Raw genomic sequence first — 14,777 nt, 5'->3', positions numbered from 1 at the left:
CAGGGTTACTAGAGCTTTCTATCTTCCTTTTTGTTTGACCATAAAGAAGATTTTTCCGATAACATGAAACTGTGTCAATACCATGAGAACCCGTTTTATTGAATTTTCTTGTGTTGACACCAAGTTTAGTTTGTACACCATGAAGTGATGAACTTTTATCGGAACGACTCTTAGACTTAGCGGAGTTAAGTTTTTCTAAGAATCTAAAAACGCTTTCAAAGGCTCCAAACAGATGTTTGTCAATTGATTCATCACGATAGTAATCCTCAAAAATATTAAGAGTTAATCTAGTGAGATTTCATATCTTTGAGAGTAAAGAACGTTTTATCAATCTTTCTTTCCTTTTAATTTTTCCTTTAGATTTTTTATCATCATCTAAGTTTTCCAAAGTCTTAGATGAACAGAGATTATCATGAGACACCAGAGGACCTGTCTGCAATAATCTTCGAACATTCTTTAAGGAATTCTGGCGTGCATTAGAGATGCCAAGAGCAAGTTCTCCAAAGAAATTTCCCATAGGACAAATTTTTAAGGATCAATCAAACAAAAACTTATTAGGTTTATAGTGTTTGCCTGCTCTGATACCAATTGCAAAAGCGGGGGTCTAACAACCACACCCAATATTTCGCTTAGCAATCTGTATGGACAAACTCCAATATACTTTTAAGAGAATCAAATATATAGTCAGACTTAATATTAATAAAATTATATCAAAGAGTTATATCTCTCTTTCTCAATTCAATACTTACTCAAGCAAATAGAAATCTGCGAGTCTAATTGAATACAATAGACACTACTTGAATGGTACCAAAGACCAAGATTCCAGGATCAGTCAATTTAAATCAACAACCACTGATATTTCAATTATATAACAAATATAATGCGGAAAAGAAATAACACATACACAAGAAGTTTTGTTAACGAGGAAACCGAAAATGCAGAAAAACCCCGGGACCTAGTCCAGATTGAACGCACACTGTATTAAGCCGCTACAGACACTAGCCTACTACAAACTAACTTCGGTCTGGATTGTAGTTGAACCCCAATCAATCTCGCACTGATCCAAGGTACAGTTGCTCTCCTTACATCTCTGATCCCAGCAGGATACTACGCACTTGATTCCCTTAGCTGATCTCACCCACAACTAAGAGTTGCTACGACCCAAAGTCGAAGACTTTGATAAACAAATTTGTATCACACAGAAAAGTCTACGGTAATAGATAAATCTGTGTCCCACAGAAATACCTACGAGTTTTTGTTTCGTCTTTTAAAAAATCAAGGTGAACATGAACCAATTGATAACCCTGACTTATATTTCCGAAGAACAACCTAGAATTATCAATCACCTCACAATAATCTTAATCGATTAGCGAAAGAAGATATTGTGGAATCACAAACGATGAGACGAAGGTGTTTGTGACTTCTTTTATATCTTTCCTATCGGAGAAATCAATCTCAATCCAATCTTACGATTGTACTCAAATACGATAGAAACAGCAAGATCAGATCACGCAACTATAAAGAGAATAGTTGGGTCTGGCTTCACAATCCAAATGAAGTCTTCAAGTCGTTAACCTACAGGGTCTCGACAAGAAACCTAAGGTTAAAGAAGAATCAACTCTAGCTAATACAACTAGTATCACACATGAGGTGTGGGGATTAGGTTTCCCAGTTGCTAGAGTTCTCCTTTATATAGACTTTCAAATCAGGGTTTGCAATCAATGTTAGCTTGGTAACAAAGCATTCAATATTCACCGTTAGATGAAAACCTGATTAGATTCAAGCTAATATCTTTCAACCGTTAGATTGAACTTAGCTTGTTACATACAAATGAAATGCACGTTTATTTAGGTTTGTGTAACCGTACCCAAACATGTACACTTAGTTGGTTCAACACTAGTTAACCAAATGAGCACTTTCATATCAACCATATTCTTCTTTACCACAACTAGTTCAAATGAATCAATGAACTAGTTAGAGAGTTGTTCAATTGATTAGATCTTATAGAAGTAATAGAAGTATACAACATACAATCGAAGCAAAAACGATTTGTTTCAGTCGAATCTATTCATGAACTTTATAGCCACGGTTTGAAAGTATGCATTCCTTAGTTTATATAAGTTTCAGTTCACGAATAACCGTTTTTAGAAAATAACCAACTTAAGTACGCATACTGGTACGGGGACTTAAGTACCCGGAATAAGTTTGTTTTTCAGTTCATAAACTCCAGCAGAAATAAAACGGGACGTGAACTTCCGAAAGTGCGCGTACTGGTAGGCGTACTTTAGTTCCGGTTTTCCTGAGAAGCAAAGTACGCATACTTTGGTTCAAGGAATAAGGACTTACACACGTATGTGTTACCGCACAATGTTTATATATTCTAAACTCTCATTTCAACCATTGAAACATTCTTAGAGGACGTTATATAGTTGTTGTTCATAAGCTATTTTTCGTCAAAGCAATTTTCAAATAATTGAAGCTAATATGACTTTCGTCACTAGTAAAGATGAACTTGGCCAAATCGAAAGCTTACCAACACATATTTCGAGAAATAGATAAGCGAGATAAACTCGGCCTTGAAATAGCAAATGTGTATAAACAAAGTCTATATAGCAATACGACTTTTGTCTCAAGATAGGAGATAGAGTAGATAGACTTTTGAGTGATAGATAAGTTCAAGTCTCCACGTACCTTTTAGTCGATGAAGTTCCACCAGTTCCTTGAGTAGTTATTCGTCTTTGTATTATGATCGCCATGGAGTCTTGAGCTCAACTACACTTTTTATCCTAGTCCGAGACTTAGCTATAAGTAGACTAGAAATCAAGACTTATAATTTTGATCACCAACATTGACAAACATGCTTGAGATAGCAACGCATACGAGTTCGACCGAGCAGTGCTCTAACATTGGTCCCTCTGTAAGCGTAGTGTATGAAGGAGGAAAAAAAAGGCTCCAGCAGGGGAACAACAACCCAAGCATGCAACACCAGCGCACCAGACGACTCCACTCCAGAAGGGCGCGGCTAAAACTCCTGCACGACCACAAGAAACCGGAGATGCTGCTCCAAAATTCTCGTTCCCGATTGGGGAAGTAATTGACCTCCTGGAAACGTGGATTCAAGATGATGCCATCAAGCTGCCTCCCGTCAGGCGTCCACCAACTGAGGAAGAAATGGCAAATCCCAAGTATTGTCGTTACTACAGATTCGTCAATCACCCAACCAATGAGTGCAACAATTTGAAACGCATCTTCAAAGAGAAGGTGGATGCGTAAGAATTTCAACTAGGCACTGAGGGAGTTCACAGAGACCATCTTCCTGTCAGAATTTGCACACTTTCTGGGGAATCTTTCCACAAAGCAGTACGATCCATGATGGAGCGTCTAGGCGAAATTCTTTATTTCGCACTGTGTCGGGCAAGCGGCTGTTTTTAGTCGGAGAAGTCACTCCCAAGCCCCAACTTCCCTTAGAAGGTGCTATTGGAAAATGCAACTGGGGACTGCTGACCACTGGTCACCTGAAGAACGTCGAGTTTGACCACTGCTGACCACTACTCCAAGCTAACTTCGGACTGGACTGTAGTTGAACCCCAATAAGTCTCCCACTGATCCAAGGTACAGTTGTACTACCTACGCCTATGATCCCAGCAGGATACTGCGCACTTGATTCCCTTAGTTGATCTTACCCACAACTAAGATTTTCTACGACCCAAAATCGCAGGCTTTGACAATAAACAAATTTGTCTCACACAGACAAGTCTATCAAAGGATCAATCTGTCTCCCACAGAAAAACCCTAAAGTTTTTGTTCCGTCTTTTGATAATAATCAAGGTGAACAGGAACCAATTGATAATTCGGTCTTATATTCCCGAAGAACATCCTATATAAATCAATCACCTCATAACAATCTTAATCGTATGGTAACGAAACAAGATGTTGCGGAATCACAAACAATGAGACGAAGATGTTTGTGAATACTTTTTATATCTTGCCTATCAGATATATTAATCTCAAGCCAATCAATCTGATTGTACTCGTACGATAAAAGATGCAAGATCATATCACACAACTACGATAAAAGTAATATCGGTCTGGCTTCACAATCCCAATGAAGTCTTTAAGTCGTTAACCTGGTTTTAGAAGAAGAAAACCAAAGGTTAAGGAGACACGACTCTAGCACGCAAACTAGTATCACACGTGAAGTGTGGGGATTAGTTTTGCAGAGTTGCTAGATGTCCCCTTATATAGTCTTTCAAATCAGGTTTTCACCTTGGTCACAAAGCAAACAATATCCACCGCTAGATGAAAACCTGATTTAGATTCAAGCTAATATTTCTCAACCGTTAGATCGAAAACTTAGATTGTTATACACAAATGAAATGCACGCCTCTAGGTTTGTTAACCGTACCCAAACGTGTACATTGTTGGTTCAACAATAATTAACCAAAAGGTAAGCCATATGAGCATTTCTTACCAACCATATTCTTCTTCACCATAACTAGTTCAAATGACTCAAATGAACTAGTTAGAGAGTTGTTCAATTGCAAGGAAATCTTATGTACTACACAAGACACAATTGAAGCAAAGATGATTTGATTCACTCGAATCGCTTCATGAAATTTATAGCCACGGTTTACAAATTGCATTCCCTAGTCTTTATAAATTTAAGTTCAAAAATCATCTTCAGATATATAACCTTCTTAAGTTCGCACACTAGGTTGACTTAAGCAACCGGGCAGAGTTTACAAACTCCAGCACAAAATCTCGGCAAAGACTTTCCGCCGGTTCTCGGACTGGTACTCACGCAACAAGTTTGTCAACTCCAGCTGAATTTCTCGGGATGAGAAGGTCGGCAGTTCGCGGACTTGACAACAAGTCATTCTTCCGGTTTCTCTTGATCAACAAAGTTCGCAAACTTTGGTTCAAGTGATAGGACTAATGCACATATGTGTTTCCACAACAATACTTATGTCCATCATTTGTTATGTAATCTAAACTCTCATTCCAACCATTGAAACATTCTTAGAGGACGTTATATAGTTGTTACACCATTTCTCGGCAAAGCAATTTTCAAAGTGATTGAAACATATCATGACTTTCGTTACTAGGTAAAGATAAACATGATCGAGGTGAAACGCTTACCAACACATATTTCGAGATATAGATAGGCGAGGTATACTCGGCTCGAAATACCAAATGTGTATAATCTAAGTCTATATATAGCATACGACTTTTTGTCTCAAGAAGTAGGAGATATAATAGATAGACTTTTGAGTGACAGATAAGTTCAAGTCTTCACATACATTTTTTTCGATAAGTTCCACCGGTTCCTTGAGTAGTTCTTCTTGTATGATGAATCGCCATGAAGTCCTTGAGCTCAACTACACTTTCTATCCTAGTCCGAGACTTAGCTATAATAGATTAGAAATCAAGACTTATAGTTTTGATCACTAATATTGACAAAAATGCTTGAGATATCAACGCATGCGAGTTCGACCGAGCAATGATCTAACAATCTCCCCCTTTGTCAATTTTAGTAACAAAACTATCAATACACATGGAATACAAAAAAGATAAAGAAACTTTAGTAGCTCCTATTCCACATGTCTAATCTTCAACATTCCTCGAAATCTTCGTCACTTCCAAGTACTCCAATGATCCCAAAGGTTGTAAGTTTAGCATCACCGTTGTTGAAGATCCGTAGCCATAACAATGAGAAAGCATAGGTCTCGACCATTGTTATACAGTGGCATAGTATTATTACACAGTGTCAAAGTCCAATTGTATCACAAATTCAACAATAATACTATGGTGATATGTATCACTCCCCCTTAGTCAATACTCCATCTCACATGGAAACCACTCCCCCTTACACAATGATCCTAAAAGCATATGTATTTTTAGTGTGAACTACATATTAATTCTCCCCCTTTTTATCAATAAAATTGGAAAAGCTACAAGAACGGGATCATAATAAAATTTTCGTAAGAGACATTTCATGACTAAAAGAAAATACATGCCATCTAATTTAGATGAAATCATATAGCCGAAGCTAATAGCATTCATCAAGGAGTTTAAAGATACAAGATAACCCCTTTAAAATTCCACAGCCGCACACCCCTCAAGATATGACCATTAAGCACAAGTTCAAAAGAACTCTCCCCCATTAGATGTCATTCCCAAGGGTATAACAAGAGCGACCTTAATTTCAAAAGAAAAGAAGGATTTTGAAACAAAAATGACACTAACAAGACAAAAACAACTCTACAGAAACTGAACTGGAGTAAACATACTGGAGTTTCAAACTCAATTGCCCAAAAGATAGAGATAAGCATAGGGACAAGAGTTATAGAAACGTTTTAATGAACCAAAACAACACCAATAGACTGCCGCAAGTGTTGAAACGTAGCAGTGTCTAATGGTTTGGTAAGAATATCAGCCAATAGTTGTTCGGAAGACACAAATTCCATACTTATGATACCATTTTCATAGAGATCCCAAACAAAATGGTACCTTATGTCAATGTGCTTTGTTCTTGAGTGCTCAATGGGATTCTCAGTGATTCGAATCGCACTAGAGTTATCACAAAAGATCTTCATTATTCCAGTATCAACTCCATAATCAGATAGAATTTGTTTCATCCGTAGGAGTTTAGTACAGCATGATCCAGCAGCAATATATTATGCCTCACATGTAGACAGGGATTGAGAATTTTGCTTCTTGCTATGCTAAGCTACAAGATTCATTCCTACATAGTAGAAACCCCCTGATGTACTTTTTCTGTCTTCTACACATCCTGCTCAATCAGCATCTGAATAAGCATATAGATCAGTGTTAGTATCAAAAGTGTAAGATAAACCATACCCGGCAATGTGATTAATATATCGAATGATCCTTTTTGCAGCTGCAAGATGATATTCCTTTGGATTTGCATGAAACCTGGCACAACAACCACCACTGAAAGAAATATCAGGTCTAGTAGCTGTAAGATACAAAAGGCTACCAATAATAGATCGATATAACTTTTGATCCACTTTTGCTCATTTCTCATCTATATGTAGTTTACCAGTAGTGGGCATAGGGTGTTAATTTTGGGGAAGACTTATCCAGACCGAACCTTGTCACAAGGTCTCGAGCACACTTCTCTTGAGATAAGTAAATTCCATCCTTATGTTGTTGAATTTGTAATCCTAAGAAGAATTTTAATTCACCAACATTGTTCATTTCAAATTATTTAGCAAGAGAGACTTGGAAGTCCTTTGCAAATTTTTCAGAAGTTGATCCATAGATAATATAATCTACATAGATTTGAGCAATATCCACATCTTTACCACTCCATTTGGTAAACAAATTTTTATCAGCTCCGCGTCTTGAAAAACCTTTTCTAATGAGAGAAGTGGTAAGTTTTTCAATCCAGGATCTAGGTGCTTGTTTCAACCCATACAATGCATTTTTGAGCTTTAGCACATGATCTGGGAAATCAGGATTTTCAAACCCCTTAGGTTGAGCGACATAGACTTCCTCCTTTAAAATTCCGTTTAGGAACGCGGATTTTATATCCATTTGAAACTGCTTAACCTTAAGAAAACAAGCATGAGCTAACAAAATACGAATGGACTCAAGGCGTGCCACATGAGCAAAGGTTTCGTCAAAGTCAATCCCTTCAATCTGTGAATATCCTTGAGCGACAAGTCTAGATTTGTTTCTGACAATCGTGCCAAATTCATCAGACTTATTCTTAGATATCCATTTGGTACCAACAATATTGACATTGGAGGGACAAGGTAAAAGTTCCCACACATCTTGTCTTTGAAATTGATTTAACTCTTCATGCATTTCATTCACCCAAAAGGGATCGTTCAGAGCTTCATCAATATTTCTTGGTTCTGCTTGTGAAAGATAACAACCAAAATTACACATATTTTGAAGTTGTCCTCTTGTTTTGGCTGTAGAATCTCTTCCTCCAATAATACTGTTGGGATCATGATTCCTTTGAACCCAGAGATGTCGTGGAGGGACACGTTCTTGTTCATGAGGAATGGCTTGATCAATACTCTTTTCCTCGTCACTGGAAATGTCAGGTCAGTAACCGTTGGGATAACTTCAACTGATTCTGGAATTTCTTTGACTTTTTCAATTGTCTCGGTTAGAGGCAATTCAGCAGGAGGATTATCATGACGAAAGTTACTGATGTAGTTGATGATAACATTAGCATATTTCATCATGACTTGTGTTCTAAGGTTAAACACTCGAAAACCACGACTATCAGAAGCATAGCCAAGAAAGATACCTTCACCACTTTTGGTGTCGAATTTCCCTTTTTGTTCTCGATCTTTCAGAATATAACACTTACTTCCAAACACCCTGAGATAGTGTAGGTTGGGTTTCCTTGCGTACCACAACTCATAAGGAGTGTTAAGGGTTTAGAACGTAAATACACACGGTTAATCAAGTAACATGCTGTAAAAACAGCTTCTCCCCAAAATCTTAATGGTAAGTTTTTGTTATGGAGCATTACCCTGGCCATTTCCTGAATATTCCTATTCTTTTTTTCAGCAAATCCATTAGTTTGAGGAGTGATAGGTGGTGAGTATTGTTGAATGATCCCCAGTTCGTCACAGAATTCAAATACTTTGGTGTCTTTGAATTCAGTTCCACGATCGCTTCTAATTTTCTTTAGTTTGCGACCTTGTTCGTTCTGGATCCTTTTAACAATAATATTGAATTCACCAAGAGTTTCATTCTTATGAGATAGAAATGCAACCCAAGTGAATCTGGTGTAATCATCTACCATAACTAAAGCATACTTCTTACCAGCAACAGTGGGTTGTTGAATTGGTCCGAAGAGATCCATATGAATTAAATCAAGTGGAGCATTAGTGAGAATATCTCGAGATGATTTGTGGTGAACTTTCGTTTGCTTACCCTTTTGACAGGCACCACATACACCTTCAATCTTTGCATTAATTTTGGGAATGCTTCTAACAGGTTCTTTGTTAATGATATTAGTAAGACGATAATTGATGTGACCAAAACACTCATGCCAAAGATGTGTAGATTCCACCTTAGTCAAATTGCAACGGTTGCTAAAATGAGTATCAAGTATATAACAGTTGTTTTTACCACGAGTTCGTTGAAGAATTACTTTCCCAGTTTTGTCTACAATGTCACATCCATTTGCATTGAAGACAACTCGATGGCCTTTGTCACAAATTTGACTAATAGAAAGAAGATTAGCAGTCATACCTTTTACGTATACTACATCATGGATTTCTAGAACACCGGGCAACTTGATCGTTCCCTTCTTGCTGATGTAGCAACAACTCCCATCTCCAAACGTTACAGGACCTCCTTCATAGTAATAGACGAAATAAACCATGTGAGATCACCTATCATATGTCTACTACAACCACTATCAAGAAACCATTAAAAAGGAGACATAGATCTTAAAGCAAAGGCACCCATACTATTAGTACTTCTCTGTTTAGAGTTTCCTGATAGTTTTGTATGTCCTTTCAGAGTATCAAAAAGTTGTTTAGTTTTCTTACAAAGATTACTTGCAACATTCAGACTCTTTTGAAACGACATACAAACCTGTTGAAGGTGATTGGAAGAATCACAACAACAATACGGGCCAAAACCTTGAAGTTTGTCTGAGTGGTTCCTAGTCATATCAGTTTTCACAACAACTGGTCGTTGATTACCATCTGATTTACGACTATTCTTTAAAGAGGAACAACTGGAGTTTCTCAGATTCACCAAGGGACTATTACCAGATATCAAATCTATAAGAATTGCAATTTCTGTAACAAGACCAGAGTTGATCCGGATTTGTTCATCCAACCCTTTTTGAAAAGTAACCAGTTTATCAGACTTTTTTCTACGGTTGGTTTTTAAACCTAGTGAAGCGTCAATTCAGACTTTATGGTCCATATAGTCAGATCGCTACAAACACAGACTTTTGAGGTCTTGAATGTGTTTGCCAGCTCTGACACCAATTGAAAAAGCGTGGGTCTAACACCACCACCCAATATTTCGCTTAGCAATCTGTATGGACAAACTCGAATATTTTAAGAGAATCAACAAGACTCAATCAATTAAAAGTACATCAATGAGTTTATACCTCTCTCTCTTGATTTAATTTCCTCCAACAAAAACTGCGAGTACTAATAAAATACAAGGAATAACTTGGATGGTACCAAAGACCAATATCCAAGGATCAATCAATGACAATCAACAACCAAAGGTTGGATTACTCTGATTGATGATCTAACACACAAACTGTATTATTTCAATTATAAAGATAACATAATATAATGCGGAAACTGAAATAACACAGACACCAAAAATTTTGTTAACGAGGAAACCGCAAATGCAGAAAAACCCCGGGACCTAGTCCAGATTGAACACACACTGTGTTAAGCCGCTACAGACACTAGCCTACTCCAAGATAACTTCGGACTGGATTGTAGTTGAACCCCAATCAGTCTCCCACTGGTCCTAGGTACAGTTGTACTCCCTACGCCTATGATCCCAGCAGGATACTACTCACTTAATTCTCTTAGCTGATCTCACCCACAACTAAAGTTGCTACGACCCAAAATCGCAGGCTTTGAAAATAAACAAATATGTCTCACACAGACAAGTCTATCAAAGGATCAATCTGTCTCCCACAGAAAAACCCTAAAGTTTTTGTTCCGTCTTTTGATAATAATCAAGGTGAACATGAACCAATTGATAATCCGGTCTTATATTCCCGAAGAACAACCTAGATAAATCAATCACCTCACAACAATCTTAATCGTATGGTAGCGAAACAAGATGTTGCGGAATCACAAACAATGAGATGAAGATGTTTGTGACTACTTTTTATATCTTGCCTATCGAAGATATTAATCTCAAGCCAATCAATCTGATTGTACTCGTACGATAGAAGATGCAAGATCAGATCACACAACTACGATAAAAGTAGTATCGTTCTGGCTTCATAATCCCAATGAAGTCTTTAAGTCGTTAACCTGGTTTTAGAAGAAGAAAACCAAAGGTTAAAGGAGACACGACTCTAGCACGCAAACTAGTATCACACGTAAAGTGTGGGGATTAGTTTTGCAGAGTTGCTGGATATCCCCTTATATAGTCTTTCAAATCAGGGTTTCGCCTTGGTCACAAAGCAAACAATATCCACCGTTAGATGAAATCCTGATTTAGATTCAAGCTAATATTTCTCAACCGTTAGATTGAAAACTTAGCTTGTTATACACAAATGAAATGCACACTTCTAGGTTTGTTAACCGTACCCAAACGTGTATATTATTGGTTCAACAATAGTTAACCAAAAGGTTAGTCATATGAGCATTTCATACCAACCATATTCTTCTTCACCATAACTAGTTCAAATGACTCAAATGAACTAGTTAGAGAGTTGTTCAATTGCAAGGAAATCTTATGTACTACACAAGACACAATTGAAGCAAAGATGATTTGATTCACTCGAATCGGTTTATGAACTTTGTAGCCACGGTTTTCAAATTGCATTCCTTAGTCTTTATAAGTTTAAGTTCAGAAATCATCTTCAGATATGTAACCTTCTTAAGTTCGCACACTAGGTTGACTTAAGCAACCGGGCAGAGTTTACAAACTCAAGCAGAAAATCTCGGCAAAGACTTTCCGTCGGTTCGCGGACTGGTACTCACGCAACAAGTTTGTCAACTCCAGCAGAATTTCTCGGGATGAGAAGTTTGGCAGTTCGCGGACTTGGAAACAAGCCATTCTTCCGGTTTCTCTTGATCAACAAAGTTTGCAAACTTTGGTTCAAGGGATAGGACTTATGCACATATGTGTTTCCATAATAATACTTATGTCCATCATTGGTTATGCAATCTAAACTCTCATTCCAACCATTGAAACATTCTTAGAGGACGTTATATAGTTGTTACACCATTTCTCGTCAAAGCAATTTTCAAAGTGATTGAAACATATCATGACTTTCATCACTAGGTAAAGATAAACATGATCGAAGCGAAACGCTTACCAACATATATTTTGAGATATAGATAGGCGAGGTATACTCGGCTCTAAATACCAAATGTGTATAATCTAAGTCTATATATAGCATACGTCTTTTTGTCCCAAGAAGTAGGAGATAGAATAAATAGACTTTTGAGTGACAGATAAGTTCAAGTCTTCACATACCTTTTTGTCGAGAAATTCCACCGGTTCCTTGAGTAGTTCTTATTCTTGTATGATGAATCTCCATGAAGTCCTTGAGCTCAACTACACTTTTTATCCTAGTCCGAGACTTAGATATAGTAGACTAACAATCAAGACTTATAGTTTTGATCACTAACATTGACAAACATGCTTGAGATAGCAACGGATGCGAGTTCGACCGAGCAATGCTCTAACAGTGGCTTTAAAAGATGGAAATGGAAATTGGTGGACTACCAGGGAGGACCTGGAAAAGCTGTTAACTGACTTCATACTTCTTTAGAACCTGCAAAAAATGAAGACATCTTGATCATTAATTACTTCTTTAGAAAACTTGGATTTAATGAGAATTCCAGAGAATGATGAGATATTTAAAGCTTTAAAAGACATGAAGCCTTGGAAAGCACCTGAACCAGATGGATTCCCACCTGGTTTCTTTCAACATCATTGTGATATTGTAGGTAATGATGTTATTGAAATGGTGAAACAATTTTTTCATATAGGCTATCTTCTTAAAAGCCTAAATGCTACAAATATTTCACTTATTACAGAAACAAAAAACAAGCAGTTCCCTTCTGATCTAAAGCCTATAGCTCTTTGCAACTCTTCTTATAAAATCATCTCAAAGATCTTATCAATGAGACTGGAAAATATAATGAGAAAAGTGATATCTCTACCTCAAGCTGCATATGTTTAAGGTAGACAAATAACAGACAATATCCATCTTGCTCGGGAGATTGTTGACACAATGAATAATAAAAAGGAAGTCAACAAGTACTTAGCACTGAAACTTGATATGTCTAAAGCCTTTGATAGGCTTGAATGGTCTTTTTTAAAAGACGTTATGCTAAAATTAGGGTTCTGCTCAGATTTTTGCCATCTCATCATGCAATGTGTTAGCACAACTCAGATCTCTATACTTCTAAATGGTTCTCCATGCAAATCATATTTTCCTTCAAGAGGTGTAAGGCAAGGTGACCCTCTGTCACCTTGCCTATTTATAATTGTTATGGAGGCTTTTTCCGGACAACTCCTCAAAGCTGAACAATCCAAGCAGATAGAAGGTATACAAATTGCTCCAAATGCTCCTTTAATATCTCATTTATTCTTCTCCGATGATTGTTTGTTATTCATTAATGTTGACCTACATAATGTGAACAATCTACTTAAAATAATTGATGATTTTGGAGCTGCTTCTGGTCAGATGGTGAACTTTAGTAAATCAAGTGTGTACTATAGTGCAAATGTACCACAAAAGTTTTGCAGGTTACTTACCCAAAGATTAAAGGTACCTAGGATGAACTCTAATGAAAGATACATAGGAATTCCTCTTGTCATTGGAAAGAACAAGGTTAGTTGCTTCACTGGATTGGTGGAGAGAGTTAAAAACCGTCTTTTCAATTGGAACAGTGAGTCTATGTCACAGTGCAACAAATCACTTATGATAAAGATTGTCACTAACACAATTCCAGCCTACTCTATGGGATGCTTACAAATACCGATTGAAATTATTAAACAGCTTGACACTCTGCGACGAAAATTTTAGTGGGGTTTTCAAGAGCATAATAGTATCTGCATTACTTCATGGAAAAAACTTGGTTTACATAAAAAAATTGGTGGTCAAGGTTTCAGGGATTTGAAAATTTTAAATCAAGCACTTCTTGTAAGGGCTGTATGGAGAATGTGCATTAATTCAGAGGAGCAATGGGTAAGATCTTGCAAGACAAATATTTTACTGGTACTCATATACTTCATGCAACTCTCAAGAAAAATTGTTCATGGGCATGGAGGGGTCTTCAAAAACGAATTCCATTCATAAAGACTCACAACAGGTGGAGACTAGGAAATGGGGAAAAAGTAAAGATCTGGATTGATGTATGGATTACTGGTTTAGATCATCCTCCACTACCAAGACAAGGAAATACAAACAGTGAATAATATATTTGGGTACAAGAATTATTCATTCAAGACAGCAGACAATGGAATGTGCCTTTATTACATCATTTGTTTGATTCAGATACAGCCAACCTAATAATCAATATGAGAATCCCTAATGTTGTGGAAGATAAGCTTGTCTGGATCCTTATAAGAAATGGGAATTTCACACTGAAGTCTGCATACAATAAACTTCATGAATATAGTCTTGGTAATCTACAAATTTCTCAGAAAATTGGTAACTTAAACACATGCTGGAAGCAGTTTTGGAGCATAGATACTTGGCCTCGAGTCAAACATTTTTGGTGGAAAGTTCTCTCTGACATTCTACCAACAAAAATGCGACTCTCTAGAAATTGCAGTTACATAAATTGCTTATGCATACTTTGTAAGCAATTTGATGAATCTCTTCTGCACGTTTTGTTCTTCTGCTCTTTCTCAAGAGCTGTATGGATGCAAATACCCGGAGGTGCAGCAGTTCTATCAACAATCTAGATTGATGTGACTTTGGCGTTTGAAAATTGATTGAAACAAGCTGCTCAGGCCTCTTCTCAAGGATTCTACTTGAATCGTATTATGATAGTCGCTTGGACGATCTGGAATCAGAGATGTGAATAAAATTTTCAGAATAAAAAGGC

The sequence above is a fragment of the Papaver somniferum genome, chromosome 2 (assembly GCF_003573695.1).
Source record: "Papaver somniferum cultivar HN1 chromosome 2, ASM357369v1, whole genome shotgun sequence".
NCBI classification, from domain to species: Eukaryota; Viridiplantae; Streptophyta; class Magnoliopsida; order Ranunculales; family Papaveraceae; genus Papaver; species Papaver somniferum.
The sequence above is the reverse complement of the archived record's forward strand: the minus strand, read 5'-3'. Positions refer to the sequence as shown.